Below are 13,936 nucleotides of genomic sequence, written 5' to 3'. Positions count from 1 at the left end.
CTTATACTAAAAGTTGTCAATCGACCTTTGTTAAAATTGGTTTTATATGATTGACTACTAGAAAGTTTAATTAAGCATCTTGTGTTTTTTTAACTAGACACATATGAATTTTATTTATTTATTATTTATTTATTTTAATTGGAGGCTAACTACTTTACAATATAGCATTGGTTTTACCATACATTGACATGAATCCGCCACGGGTGTACATGTGTTCCCCATCCTGAACCCCCTCCCACCTCCCTCCCCATGCCATCCCTCTGGGTCATCTCAGTACATCAGCCCTGAGCACCCTGTATCATGCATCAAACCTGGACTGGCGATTTGTTTCACATGTGATAATATACATGTTTCAATGCCATTCCCCGAAACCATCCCACCCTTGCCTTCTCCCACAGAGTCCAAAAGACTGTTCTAATACATCTGTGTCTCTTTTGCTGTCTCGCATACAGGGTTATCATTACCATCTTTCTAAATTCCATATATATGCATTAGTATACTCTATTGGTGTTTTTCTGACTTACTTCACTCTGTATAATAGGCTCCAGTTTCATCCACCTCATTAGAACGGATTCAAATGCATTCTTTTTAATGGCTGAGTAATATTCCATCATGTATATGTACCACAGCTTTCTTATCCATTTGTCTGCTGATGGACATCTAGGTTGCTTCCATGTCCTGGCTATTATAAAGAGTAAGCACCTGGTTTTATCTGAAAATAGTAAATAAAGATTTGAAATTATTAATATCATTTTGTCATATAAAAATCTCTATCTGCATTTACAGTATTGGAAAAATTAAAAACCAGGAATATTTAAGTTCAGAACTGTACTTGAATTTAAGATCCCCACTGATAATGCCACCACTATTTATTTACTTTCACTTAAACAACACATCATATGTCTTTTAATTAGTCTTTTTATTTTAAATGTATATACAATACTTGGTTTAACTTTAGTTTGTATCTGTATTGAAGTTTTAAAGTTAAAACTGTATATTAGTAAATTTATTAAGGCTTATAGTTTTCTGTTCGCTCATATGATACTGATATAACAAAACATGTTAACCCAGGGATTTCAAGAGATTTTTGTCATTTGAAAGGAATTTGTATGTTGCATAAGTTTCATGACTAATGTTTTAGATGATTTACCAAAAAGTGATCCAAAAGTGACCATCAGTATATTAATGTATATTGCTTAAATCCCTGGGGACTGGAAGGAAATCAGGGGATAACATCTCTTCTTTCTTCAAGTTGTAGACTATGCAATATAGCACTTGTGATCACCATGCAGAAGTCAAAAACTTGCTCCAAGCAAAAGTCACACTTGATGTCCATTACACTAGGCTGTAATTTCCACAAACTGGGACTCACTTTGAGTCCAGCACTCTTGTGGTCAAAACAGACAGAAAGAAACTCAGGACTCAGGCTAGCTAGAGAAGACTGATCATCAGGTCTGTGAAGGATGGGTGCTGGAGAAGAGTTGGTTGATGACATGTTGTAAGTTGACCATGGTGAAAAAGGAACATATCTCTCAAGGACAGAAAAGGCTCTGTGAGAGGATAATAATAACATTGAAGCTGAAGCGCCAATACTTTGGCCACTTGATGTGAAGAGCTGACTCGTTGGAAAATATCCTGGTAAAGACTGAAGGCAAAAGGAAAAGGGAGTGGCAGAGAATGAGATGGTTAGATAGTATCACCAACTCAATGGACATGAATCTCAGCAAACTCCAGGAGATACTGAAGGACAGAGGAGCCTGTCGTGCTGTAGTCTATGGGGTCACAAAAAGTTGGATATGACCTAGAGAATAAGCAACCAGAATAATAACAAAATACTGGTTAATATATGCTGAGTTTTGATATGTGACAGACACCATTCTAAACTATTACATATTTTGTTTATTTTGTACTCACAATAGCACTTTGGGGTTAGTACTGTGAAAGGTAGAATAGCTTAGTGTTTAGGCTAATAGACTGGGAAATTGTAACCCCACCTCTATCCCTTACCAACTGTTAATCTTGGGCAAATGTTCTAACCTATATGGACCTCAGTTTTCTCATCCGTAAATGAGGATAATAACAGTTCATACCTCATGAAGTTGTTAATTAGTAATCAATTAGATTATGTAAAGTGCTTAAAACAAGGACTTAATCACAGGAAACAGTACCCGAGAATTCTTATTCTTGTTGAAATACTTCAAAAGTAGATAATTGATGTTCTCCACAGTCTTAATTTAACAGAGATTCAGAACTGGACTTGAATTTTAAATCTCCACTATTAGTGTCACCATTTTTATTTGGTTTCATTTAAACAGCATCATATGTCTCTTAATTACTGTTCTTATTTGAAATGTGTCTACAACACTTGGCTTGAATTTAATTTGTAGCTCCATTATAGAGTTAAAATAATATGCTAGTAAATTTACTAATAAACTTACTATTAATTATTTCTTTACTCTTTGCTGTATAAATAAATATCTTGGTTAAAATTTAACAATGATTCAGTTCTTAGTATGTCTGAAACCAGACCTATGTTCTTAACCACCAACTTTAGCTCTTTCCTATGACTGTGCTAAGTGAAGTTGTAAGAACATATTTCTACAACTTCCCAGCCTTTCTCTTACTAATTTTTAAAGGAATCTATTCTTGTTAAATATAAAGACTTTGTCATAAGGACATTATTCAACTCACTCATGCTCAAGATACTCTTGGAAATTAGTGAAAAAGCAGTTCTCATTTATCTGAAAAGCTACTAACTTTGACTATGGACTAATGATTCACTCATCCTGATATTTTGTTTTCAATTTTATTGAAGTATAGTCAATTTACAACATTGTGTTAATTTCTCCTGTACAGCAAATTGACTCAGTTATACATATATATTTTTTATATTCTTTTCCATTATGGCTTATCACAAGATATTGAATATAGTTTCCTGTGCTATACAATAGGACCTTATTGTTTATTCTTATATATTTTTAAATTGATAACCTATTATGTGTAGGGATGGGCTTCCCTGGTGGCTCAGCTGGTGAAGAATCTGCCTACAATGCAGGAGTCCTGGCTTTGATCCCTGGGTTGGGAAGATCCCCTGGAGAAGGGAACAGCTACCACTCCAGTATTCTGGCCTGGAGAATTCCATGGACTGTATAACCTATGCGGTCACAAAGAGTCAGACATGACTGAGCGACTTCCACTTTCACTTATGTATAAGGCATTCTGATGAGCATTAAGGGTATACCAGTGAAAAATAATTAATTGTACCCCTAATAGATCCTCCATTCTAGTGAGCATGAACGATTAAGCATAATGTGAAGTGTCATGTAAATAAAAGAGAAGTACAGTTACAAATGAGGAAAGTTTTATTAGCATTATTCTACATATGGATGAATGAAACTATAAAAAGGAAGAGGTTCATTCCTGCCCCCACAATTTGGAGACAATATGCTGATACTAGCTCAAAACGTCAGTCTGAATCCAATTTCTCCACTAAATAAATCATTGTCTTCCACATGGGAACTCAGTGTCCTGCTAGTTCAAGAATATTCCTTTTCTTTCTGCTCTAACCATGCAGGGTCAATTTCTTGGGTTTCTGACAATGCTTTTGTTCTGAAATTCCATCAAATTCCCTATTATATCTTACAACTATGTCCCTCCTGGAAATATATTCTCAGAGAAGGTACCACTCCCTCTCATCTTCCATAAAAATCTCTCCATCTTTCCAAGTCCTCCACTGCTATTCACGTTTATCTCCTAGGCCAACTGTTTTGAAAACATTGAAGAAACTTTTTCAGCTTTTTGTTTATATAAAGTACAATGGGGGATCAGGAAGGGACATCTAACTGTAACTTGAGCTTCCAAGGACTCAGACTGTAAAGAATCTGCTGGCAATGCGAGAGACCCAGGTTTGATTCCTGGATCAGGAATATTCCCTGGAGAAGAAAATGGCAACCCACTCCAGTATTCTTGACTGGGAAGTCTCATGCACAGAGGAGCCTGGTGGGCAACAGTCCATGGGATCACAAAGAGTCGAATATGACTGAACAACTAACATTTTCACTTTCAACTTTAACTTACATACATAAGTGTGAGATAGCTAGATAGATACCGCATTCTCTTTTTCTATTCATCCATCAATGGACATTTAGTTTGTTTCCACATTTTGGCTATTGTAAATAAATCTGAAATGAACATGAGAATGTTCACTTGCGATGAGTCATCTCAGAGATTTTTATTTCTTTTCCTTTGGCCATATTCTCAGAAATAAGATGTTCAATCTTATGATAGTTCTATTTTAAATTTTTTAAGGGACTTGCATACTGTTTTTCATAAAAAGTATATCAATTTACATTCCCACCAGAAGTGTTCTAGGGTTCCTTTCCCTCCACATCCTCACCAACACTTGGCTGTCATTCGTCTTTTGGATAGTAGCCATTCTAATAAGTATGAGGTGATATTTCATTGTGCTTGTTACCTGCATTTCACTGATGACTAGTGAAGTGGAGCGCTTCTACTTGTTGTCTATTTAGAAGTCTTCTTTGGAGAAATGCCTATTCAGATCTCTTTATCAATTTAAAAACTGGGTTACTTGGGGGTTTTACTACTAGGTTCTGTGAGTTTCTTATATTTTTTGTATATTAATTCTGCCGGGAGCCAGCGAGGGAAATCCTACCCGTGGCAAAGGTCAACTGGGGAAGAGGCCTGACGGGCAAAGGCTAATCAGGACTCGAGGAGCCCCCTGGACTTACCTGAGCATCTACCCCAAAGAAAACTGGAGTCTGATTTTGGCCACGCGATTTTGGCATGACTCTACCTCCCTTTCTTTGTTTCTTATGCGCATAACTTAGGGTATAAAAGCAGCACTGGAAAATAAAGTTTTGGGCCTTGCTCACTGAAGCTTGGTCTCCCCGTGTCGTTCTTTCTCTTTTTCCATCCTTTTCTCTATTCTCCTTTTTCTGGTTGAGATCCTTGGAGCGCTGGGCCCTCTGAGTTTACTTATCTGCCTGGGCTTCTAAGACCCACTAGAGGGGGTGCCCTGGTGGGGTACCTCAAGTGATTCGAGAGGGCGCCTGCGGCCTACGTAAACAGAGCAAGCCCCGTGCTGGGGTTTTATTGGTTTCCAGCGTAAACCAAGGAATCATCAGCCCCTGTCTCTCTCTCTCTCTCTCTCTAACGCCGACGCCGTTCATCCCGAAGATACCCTGGGTCATATCGGGGCTGGACCCCGATAAATTCCTTATCAAATATGCTGAAAATGCTTTCTATCTTTCCATAAATTGCCTTTCATGTTGTTGATTATTTCCTTTTCCAGAAAAATACAGGCATGCCATGGATTTTCAGAAACATGGGGACAGACAGGGCTACTTGGAGAAGAAGGCATGAACTATTCACTTGGTTCCTTAGAGGACTACCTTACTTTCTCGAATATAATTGAGAAAATTGACTGCCTTTTACTTGTTTTCCAAATTGAACTCTAGGGACTTGAGGACAGGTCACAGGACAAAGGCACAGAGCATGTCACTATAGTTCATCAGATGGGAAGAGCCCTGCAGTTATCCAGAAAAGAATCACTCAGATTCAAAAAGTGCTTCTTAATGATCAGGTAAGTCCTGGGCATCTGTGTCTCACATTTAAAAATAAATACATTTGCACATATACAGACAACAGTGTTAGAATCCACAAGGTGGGGACCTAGCATACAGTAAAAAATATAAAATAAAGAAGTTCTCTGTCCATTTCATGCTGGATCTATGTCTCCTTTTCCATCGTCTCTTCTCAAATAATAACTTGCTGAGGCAGGAAAGATATATTTCCAACAGTAATGGGAAAGAAAACTTGTATGATAACATCAGAATTCAGTGTCCAAAGTCCAGGATGAGTGATGGGGGAATCACACAAATACAAAGTACAGATGATTCAAAAATGGACAAGTAATTACCCAGACAAATGTATCCACTAAAATTTCTAAACAAAGACTTTTTCCTGTGCCCCAAACTCTGTCCAAGCCCTACTACAATGAACCATGTTTGGCAGAAACAAACAAAATTCTGTACAGCAATTATCCTTCCATTAGAAAAAAAAATTTTTTAAAGAGTGAACTGTAAGGTAAACTATGGGCTTTGGGTGATTATGGTATGTCCATGTAGATTCATCCTTGTTAAAAAATGTTTCACTCTAGTGAGTGATGTTGATAATACATAAGGCGATGCATGTGAGGGAGTAGGGAATAAATGGGAAATCTCTGTATCTCTCTCTCAATTTTGTTATAAACCTAAAACTGCTCTAAAAAATATGATTATTGAAGAATGCAGATGTTAAAAAAGGAATTCTCTATCTCGGTCCATTTCTCTTTCTGGTCTTACTACCCCTCTTATAACCTATTTTCCCAACGTCTCTAAGTAGCTCAGAAACTAAAAAGGAGGTGGAAAAATATATTTCACACGGAATTCTCCACATTATTGGAGGAAAGAAACATCACAGGTAAATATTGTACTTACCATATCTCAGTGAGAATAAAGCTTAAATGTACTGGGAAAATTCATGCTTCAGATGAAAGGAGAGTCTGTTAATTTATATTTTACTTCTCTTTAGCAAAATCAAAACTATGAGATGGGACAACATATCAAGTCCTTCTGAATTTATCCTACTGGGGCTCTCTTCTAGGCCTGAGGACCAGAAACCTCTATCTGTCCTCTTTATTACTATCTACCTGGTCACTCTGATGGGAAACCTGATCATTATTCTGGTCATCTATTCAGATATTCACTTACAGACTCCCATGTACTTCTTTCTGAAAAACCTGTCCATTGTTGATATTTGCTACACAACAGTTATTATTCCAAAGATGCTGATAAACTTCTTATCAGAGGTGAAGACCATCCTGTATAGTGAGTGCATGACTCAGACATACTTCTGCCTCTCCTTTGGTAATGTAGATAGTTATGTCCTAGGGCCATGGCTATTGACCGCTACGTGGCCATACGCAAACCCTTTCATTACATCACCATCATGAGCTATAAATGTTGTGTCCTTCTACTGATAATCTCCCTCACCATCCCATTTCTTCACTCACTCCTTCATGTCCACTTGCTGAATCAACTCACTTTCTGTGCCTCCAACATTATCCATCATTTCTTCTGTGAACTCAAGGCAATGCTGAAGTTGTCCTGCTCATCTACATATGTCAATGAGATAGTGATAAAGACAGAAGGACTGTCTGTGGTGATGGCCCCCTTTATGTGCATCATTACCTCTTATCTGAGGATTCTCACCACTGTTCTGAAGATCCCTTCAACTGCTGGGAAGTACAAGGCCTTCTCTACCTGTGACTCCAACCTCACCGTGGTGAGCCTGTTTTATGGGAGCATCAGCTATGTCTATCTCCAGCCACTGAACAGCTACACCGTCGAGGATCAGATAGCAACAGTTGTCTACACTATGTTAACTTCCATGTTGAACCCTTTCATCTACAGCCTGAGAAACAAAGATTTGAAACAGGCCTTGGGGAAACTGATAGGTAGGATAAAGTCACAACGACATGGGTTTTATCCTAAGTCTTGGGCAATTCTGCAGATTCACTACTGCCTGATTGCAAGTTCTTGGTGTTTGTGATCAACTGAGAAATATTAGTAAAAGTGCTTCATGAATGACGGGAAAATATTAACTGAATATAATGTTTCCCCTGACACTTCCTGCATTGAACCCAATGATATCCATCATTGTTGTTGTTTAGTTGCTAAGTCATGTCTGACTCTTTAGATTATTATACAGGAAAACATCAAACTATGTGATAGTTTAATAGTATTTTGAACTATAGTGAGGTAGGGAAATTAATGAATATATACACTGTTTATAATGGAAAATTGACACAAGGTCTTTGAAATGAAATTTGTCAATATATATAAAGTACACCCTTTGACCGGAAATGCCATCTAAAATTTTAGCCTACAAGTGTACCTGTGGAAGCCAAACAATAATAGCTAAATGTCTATCTACTTGTTTCTTATTATATACACATACAGTTGAATGCTATAAAAAAAGAAGCTGTTAAAATGAGTGAACCTATATTCCTTCATCCAAGAAATAATTCTACATGCTTATTATGTTCAAGCAGTGTTCTAGGTGCTAGGAGACAACAGTGAACACAGAATCTCATCATGGAGTGATGCTCCAGTGTAAAGTTCAAGTTTTCCATTTACTGACATACAACGATGTTCAATATATATTGTGAATTGAAAAAAAACCTAAGGAACAGAACTGTATGTATTTTTAGATATGTGGGTGAGTGGATGTGAATGATTGTAGTGCACAGACTGTCTATTCTCTGGATGTTTACCCTAGAAATTGCTATTTGGTCACCTGCCTCTGGATGGTTCCAGGACAAGAGAAAAACTTGTTTATCACTCTTTAGTCTTCTGCACTATTTGAATTTTTATTCATACATATTTTTAATACATATGTTTTTAAAAGTTTTAAATAGCTACTTAGCCACCTAGGCTTTTTATGTGTGACTGATTTCAGACCAGATCATCATGCCCAGATTTCTCTTCCATGAAGATATCTTTCATGCAGATTTGGACACTGACACAGACTTCCTTCCTAAAAGTTCATGGTGATGGTCAGGTGATCACATTGCATGCTTTTTTATGTTGTAAATGACATCACGTCTTCCTCCAGGACATCGTCATAACTATTGAAAAGGTCATACAGAAGTTGTAGGATGTTGTGATATGAATGATAAATATTTGTCATATTCTCATGATTCTGTCCAGTATGCTGCTGCTGCTAAGTCACTTCAGTCGTGTCCGACTCTGTGTGACCCCAAAGACGGAAGCCCACCAGGCTCCCCCATCTCTGGGATTCTCCAGGCAAGAACACTGGAGTGGGTTGCTATTTCCTTCTCCAATGTGTGAAAGTGAAAAGTGAAAGTGAAGTCGCTCAGTTGTGTCCGACCCTTAGCGACCCCACGGACTGCAGCCTACCAGGCTCCTCCATCCATGGGATTTTCTAGGCAAGAGTACTGGAGTGGCTTGGAGCACTCAAAAACGTTAATAGCTATTATTGTTGTATTAGTGGCTAGATTTATTTAGCTATCTGGGTACACTCTACTGCATATTTCAACATGCTGTTGTTCAGTCCTGAAGTTGTGTCTGACTCTTTGTGACCTCATGGAATTGCAGCATGCCAGGCTTCCCTGTCCTTCACTGTCTCCCCGAGTTTGCTCAAACTCATGCCCATTGAGTTGATGATGCCATCCAACCATCTCATCCCCTGTCATCCCTTCTCCTCTTGCCTACAATCTTTCCCAGAATCAGAGAATTTTCCTGATCCCAATGCTAATCCAAATGTGATCAGTCTGAGTCTTTCTGGCCCCATAGACTATAGACCACCAAGCTTCTCTGTTCATGGAATCTGGCAAGAACACTGGAGTGGGTCGCCATTTCCTACTCCAAGGGATCTTTCCAACCCAGGGATTGAACCCCCATCTCTTGCATCTCTCCTGCATTGGCAGGCAGATTCTTTACCACCTGGGAAGCCCATGCTAATAAAACCTTCGAAGGAACAAAACAGATATATGAAGCTGTCTAGAAACAACTCATTAAAATTGACATTTATGAATTGTTAGCTAGCAGAGTTTTGATTTAGTATAATGTTTTAATTTTTCTGCACCAAAAACTAAATTCTTCATTTTATTAATGGCATTTTTACTATCTCCTTATGTAAATGGACATGATCTTCATTAGCATGGTTGAAAGTCCAGTATGAAAAAATATTAAATAAAGAACTGGATTAGAATTGTGTAATACAAATAAAGGTAATTCATCTCATCAATGTAACGTTATTCATCAATTACTTTATTTTCAGTTTAGTTTACATGACATTTAATTTGTAAAAACTTTATTTTCCATTGTTTGGAGAGCTGGAGTTTATAAACAATATAAGAATTAAGAGTAAAGCTTGTTTTAAATTTATACATATTAAGTAACATCACAAAAATATACCTACATAAAACAATAAAAATGTACATATATTTGTTGTAGTCATTTGTGTTCTTCCTTTAAAACAGATGTTCTGATTGTGTGAACTTGAGAGACTCTGCTCTATCACTTCATTTGTATCTCTGCTCAAATATTCCTCTTTCAGAGAGCTCGTCCCTGACTGTGACCTCTCCTGTCACACTATGTTCACTTGTACTTTTTTTCACAATGCCCCATGTGACTTTGGGGTGTATTATATTTTTATTTGTTTAATATTTGTCTTTCCTCATCTGTCTTTCTGTCTGTACTCACATGTGAGTACATGTGCTTTATTTACTGCTGTATTTCTAGAACTTACTAAACTCCCTGGTATACAGCAGACCTTCAGGAAATATTTGCTGAATGAATGAATGAAAACATTCCTTACAGTTCTGGGCGGAGCTGGAATTGAATAAATTCTTCATTTTGGACTCCTCATGAATAGCAACATGCAAAAGAATGAATTTGTGCCATAATCTTATACCATGCACAAAAATCAACTCAGAATGGCATAAAAACTTAACTGTAAATTCTGGAACTGTAAAACTTCTAGAATAAAACACAGAAAACATTCCTTGACATTGGTCTTTACAATATTTTTTTAGTATAAAATCAAACATGTAGACAACAAAAGCAAAAGTAATTAAGCAGGACTGTCTCAAACTAAAAGGTTTCTACACAGCAAAAGAAACCATCAACAAAATGAAAAGGCAAGCTACATAACATGAAAAATATTTGCAAACCATATATCTGATGAGGGGTTAATATCCAAAATATATAAGGAGGTCATTTAACTTTGAGGAAAAATAAGCAACTTAATTAAAAATTGGGCAAAACACAACTGAATAGACTTTTTTCCAAAGAAGACATACCAAGAGGGACATGAAAAGATGACCAGCATCACTATTCAGTTCAGTTCAGTTCAGTCGCTCAGTCGTGCCCAACTCTTTGAGACCCCATGACTCACAGCACGCCAGGCCTCCCTGTCCATCACCAACTCCCAGAGTTCACTCAAACTCATGTCCATCGAGTCGGTGGTGCCATCCAGCCATCTCATTCTCTGTCGTCCCCTTCTCCTCCCACCCCCAATCCCTCCCAGCATCAGAGTCTTTTCCAGTGAGTCAACTCTTCGCATGAGATGGCCAAAGTATTGGAGTTTCAGCTTTAGCAACAGGAGGAGAAGGGGATGACAGAGAATGAGATGGCTGGATGGCATCACCGACTTGATGGACATGAGTTTGAGTGAACTCTGGGAGTTGGTGATGGACAGGGAGGCCTGGCGTGCTGCAATTCATGGGGTCGCAAAGAGTTGGACACGACTGAGTGACTGAACTGAACTGAACAGGAGAAAAAGAGAAAAACTATTAAAAATTCCAACATATGGAGGCTGAACAACATGCTGTTGAATAACCAACAAATCACAGAAGAAATCAAAAAAGAAATAAAAATGTGCATAGAAATGAATGAAAATGGAAACACAACAACCCAAAACCTGTGGGACACTGTAAAAGCAGTGCAAGGGGAAAGTTCATAGCAATATAGGCATACCTCAAGAAACAAGAAAAAAGTCAAATAAATAACCTAAATCTACACCTAAAGTAACTAGAAAAGGAAGAAACAAAGAACCCCAGGGTAGTAGAAGGAAAGAGATCTTAAAAATTAGGGCAGAAATAAATGCAAAAGAAACAAAAGAGACCATAGCAAAAATCAACAAAGCCAAAAGCTAGTTCTTTGAGAGGATAAATAAAATTGACAAACCATTAGCCAGACTCATCAAGAAACAAAGAGAGAAAAATCAAATCAATAAAATTAGAAATGAAAATGGAGAGATCACAACTGACAACACAGAAATACAAAGGATCATAAGAGACTACTATCAGCAATTAAATGCCAATAAAATGGACAACTTGGAAGAAACAGACAAATTCTTAGAAAAGTACAACTTTCCAAAACTGAACCAGGAAGAAACAGGCAACAGACACATCACAAGCACGGAAATTGAAACTGTAATCAGAAATATTCCAGCAAACAAAAGCCCAGGTCCAGAGGGCTTCACAGCTGAATTCTGCCAAAAATTTGGAGAAGAGCTAACACCTGTCTTACTCAAACTCTTCCAGAAAATTGCAGAGGAAGGTAAACTTCCAAACTCATTCTATGAAGCCACCATCACCCTAATACCAAAACCTGGCAAAGATGCCACAAAAAAAGAAAACTACAGGCCAATATCACTGATGAACATAGATACAAAAATCCTTAACAAAACTCTAGCAAACATAATCCAACAACACATTAAAAAGATCATACATCATGACCAAGTGGGCTTTATCCCAGGGATGCAAGGATTCTTCAATATCCACAAATCAATCAATGTTATACACCACATTAACAAATTGAAAAATAAAAGCCATATGATTATCTCAATAGATGCAGAGAAAGCCTTTGACAAAATTCAACATCCATTTATGATTAAAAAAAAAAACCTCCAGAAAGCAGGAATAGAAGGAACATACCGACGAGTTGACTCACTGGAACAGACTCTGATGCTGGGAGGGATTGGGGGCGGGAGGAGAAGGGGACGACAGAGAATGAGATGGCTGGATGGCATCACTGACTCAATGGACATGAGTTTGAGTGAACTCTGGGAGTTGGTAATGGACAGGGAAGCCTGGCGTGCTGTGATTCATGGGGTTGCCAAAGAGTCGGACATGACTGAGCAACTGAACTGAACTGACTGACCTCAACATAATAAAATCTATATATGACAAACCCACAGCAAACATTATCCTCAGTGGTGAAAAATTGAAAGCATTTCCCCTAAAGTCAGGAATAAGACAAGAGTGCCCACTCTCACCACTACTATTCAACATAGTTTTGGAAGTTTTGGCCACAGCATTCAGAACAGAAAAAGAAATAAAAGGAATCCAAATTGGAAAAGAAGTAAAACTCTCATTGTTTGCAGGTGACATGATCCTCTACACAGAGAACCCTAAAGACTCCACCAGAAAATTGCTAGAGCTAATCAATGAATACAGTAAAGTTGCAGGATACAAAGTCAAGACACAGAAATCCCTTGCATTCCTATACACTAATAATGAGAAAATAGAGAAATTGAAGAAACTATTCCATTCACCATTGCAATGAAAAGAATAAAATACTAACATATCTACCTAAAGAAACAAAAGACCTATATATAGAAAACTATAAAACACTGGTGAAAGAAATTAAAGAAATCAATAGATGGAGAAATATACCGTGTTCATGGATCGGAAGAATCAATATAGTGAAAATGAGTATACTACCAAAGTAATCTATAGATTCAATGCAATCCCTATCAAGCTACCATGGTACTTTTCACAGAGCTAAAACAAATAATTTCACAACTGATATGGAAACTTTAAAAAAATCTCGAATAGCCAAAGCAATCTTGAGAAAGAAGAATGGAACTGGAGGAATCAACCTGCCTGACTTCAGGCTCAACTACAAAGCGACAGTCATCAAGACAGTATGGTCCTGGCACAAAGACAGAAATATAGATCATTGGAACAAAATAGAAAGCCCAGAAATAAATCCACGCACCTATGGACACCTTATCTTTGAAAAAGCAGGCAAGAATGTACAATGGAGAAAAGACAGTCTCTTTAACAAGTGGTGCTGGGAAAACTGGTCAGCCACTTGTAAAAGAATGAAACTAGAACACTCCCTAACACCATCCACAAAAATAAACTCAAATGGATTAAAGATTTAAATGTAAGACCAGAAACTATAAAACTCCTAGAGGAGAACATAGGCAAAACACTCTCTGACATAAATCACAGCAGGATCCTCTATGACCCACCTCCCAGAATATTGGAAATAAAAGCAAAAATAAACTAATGGGACCTAATTAAAATTAAAAGCTTCTGCACAACAAAGGAAACTAT

The 13,936-nt window shown here is 37.6% G+C and overlaps 1 pseudogene; it reads left to right on the top strand.

The window, feature by feature from the left end:
- Nucleotides 1-6,601: 6,601 nt before the first annotated feature.
- LOC148776080 (olfactory receptor 1L3-like) lies at nucleotides 6,602-7,611 on the top strand (annotated as a pseudogene).
- Nucleotides 7,612-13,936: the final 6,325 nt, after the last annotated feature.

This window comes from Moschus berezovskii, chromosome 11 (genome assembly GCF_049115385.1).
Source record: "Moschus berezovskii isolate FMDL1 chromosome 11, NW_MosBer_1.0, whole genome shotgun sequence".
Taxonomy (NCBI): domain Eukaryota; kingdom Metazoa; phylum Chordata; class Mammalia; order Artiodactyla; family Moschidae; genus Moschus; species Moschus berezovskii.
Note: the sequence above shows the minus strand (reverse complement) of the source record. Positions and strands in the feature narration are given on the sequence as shown.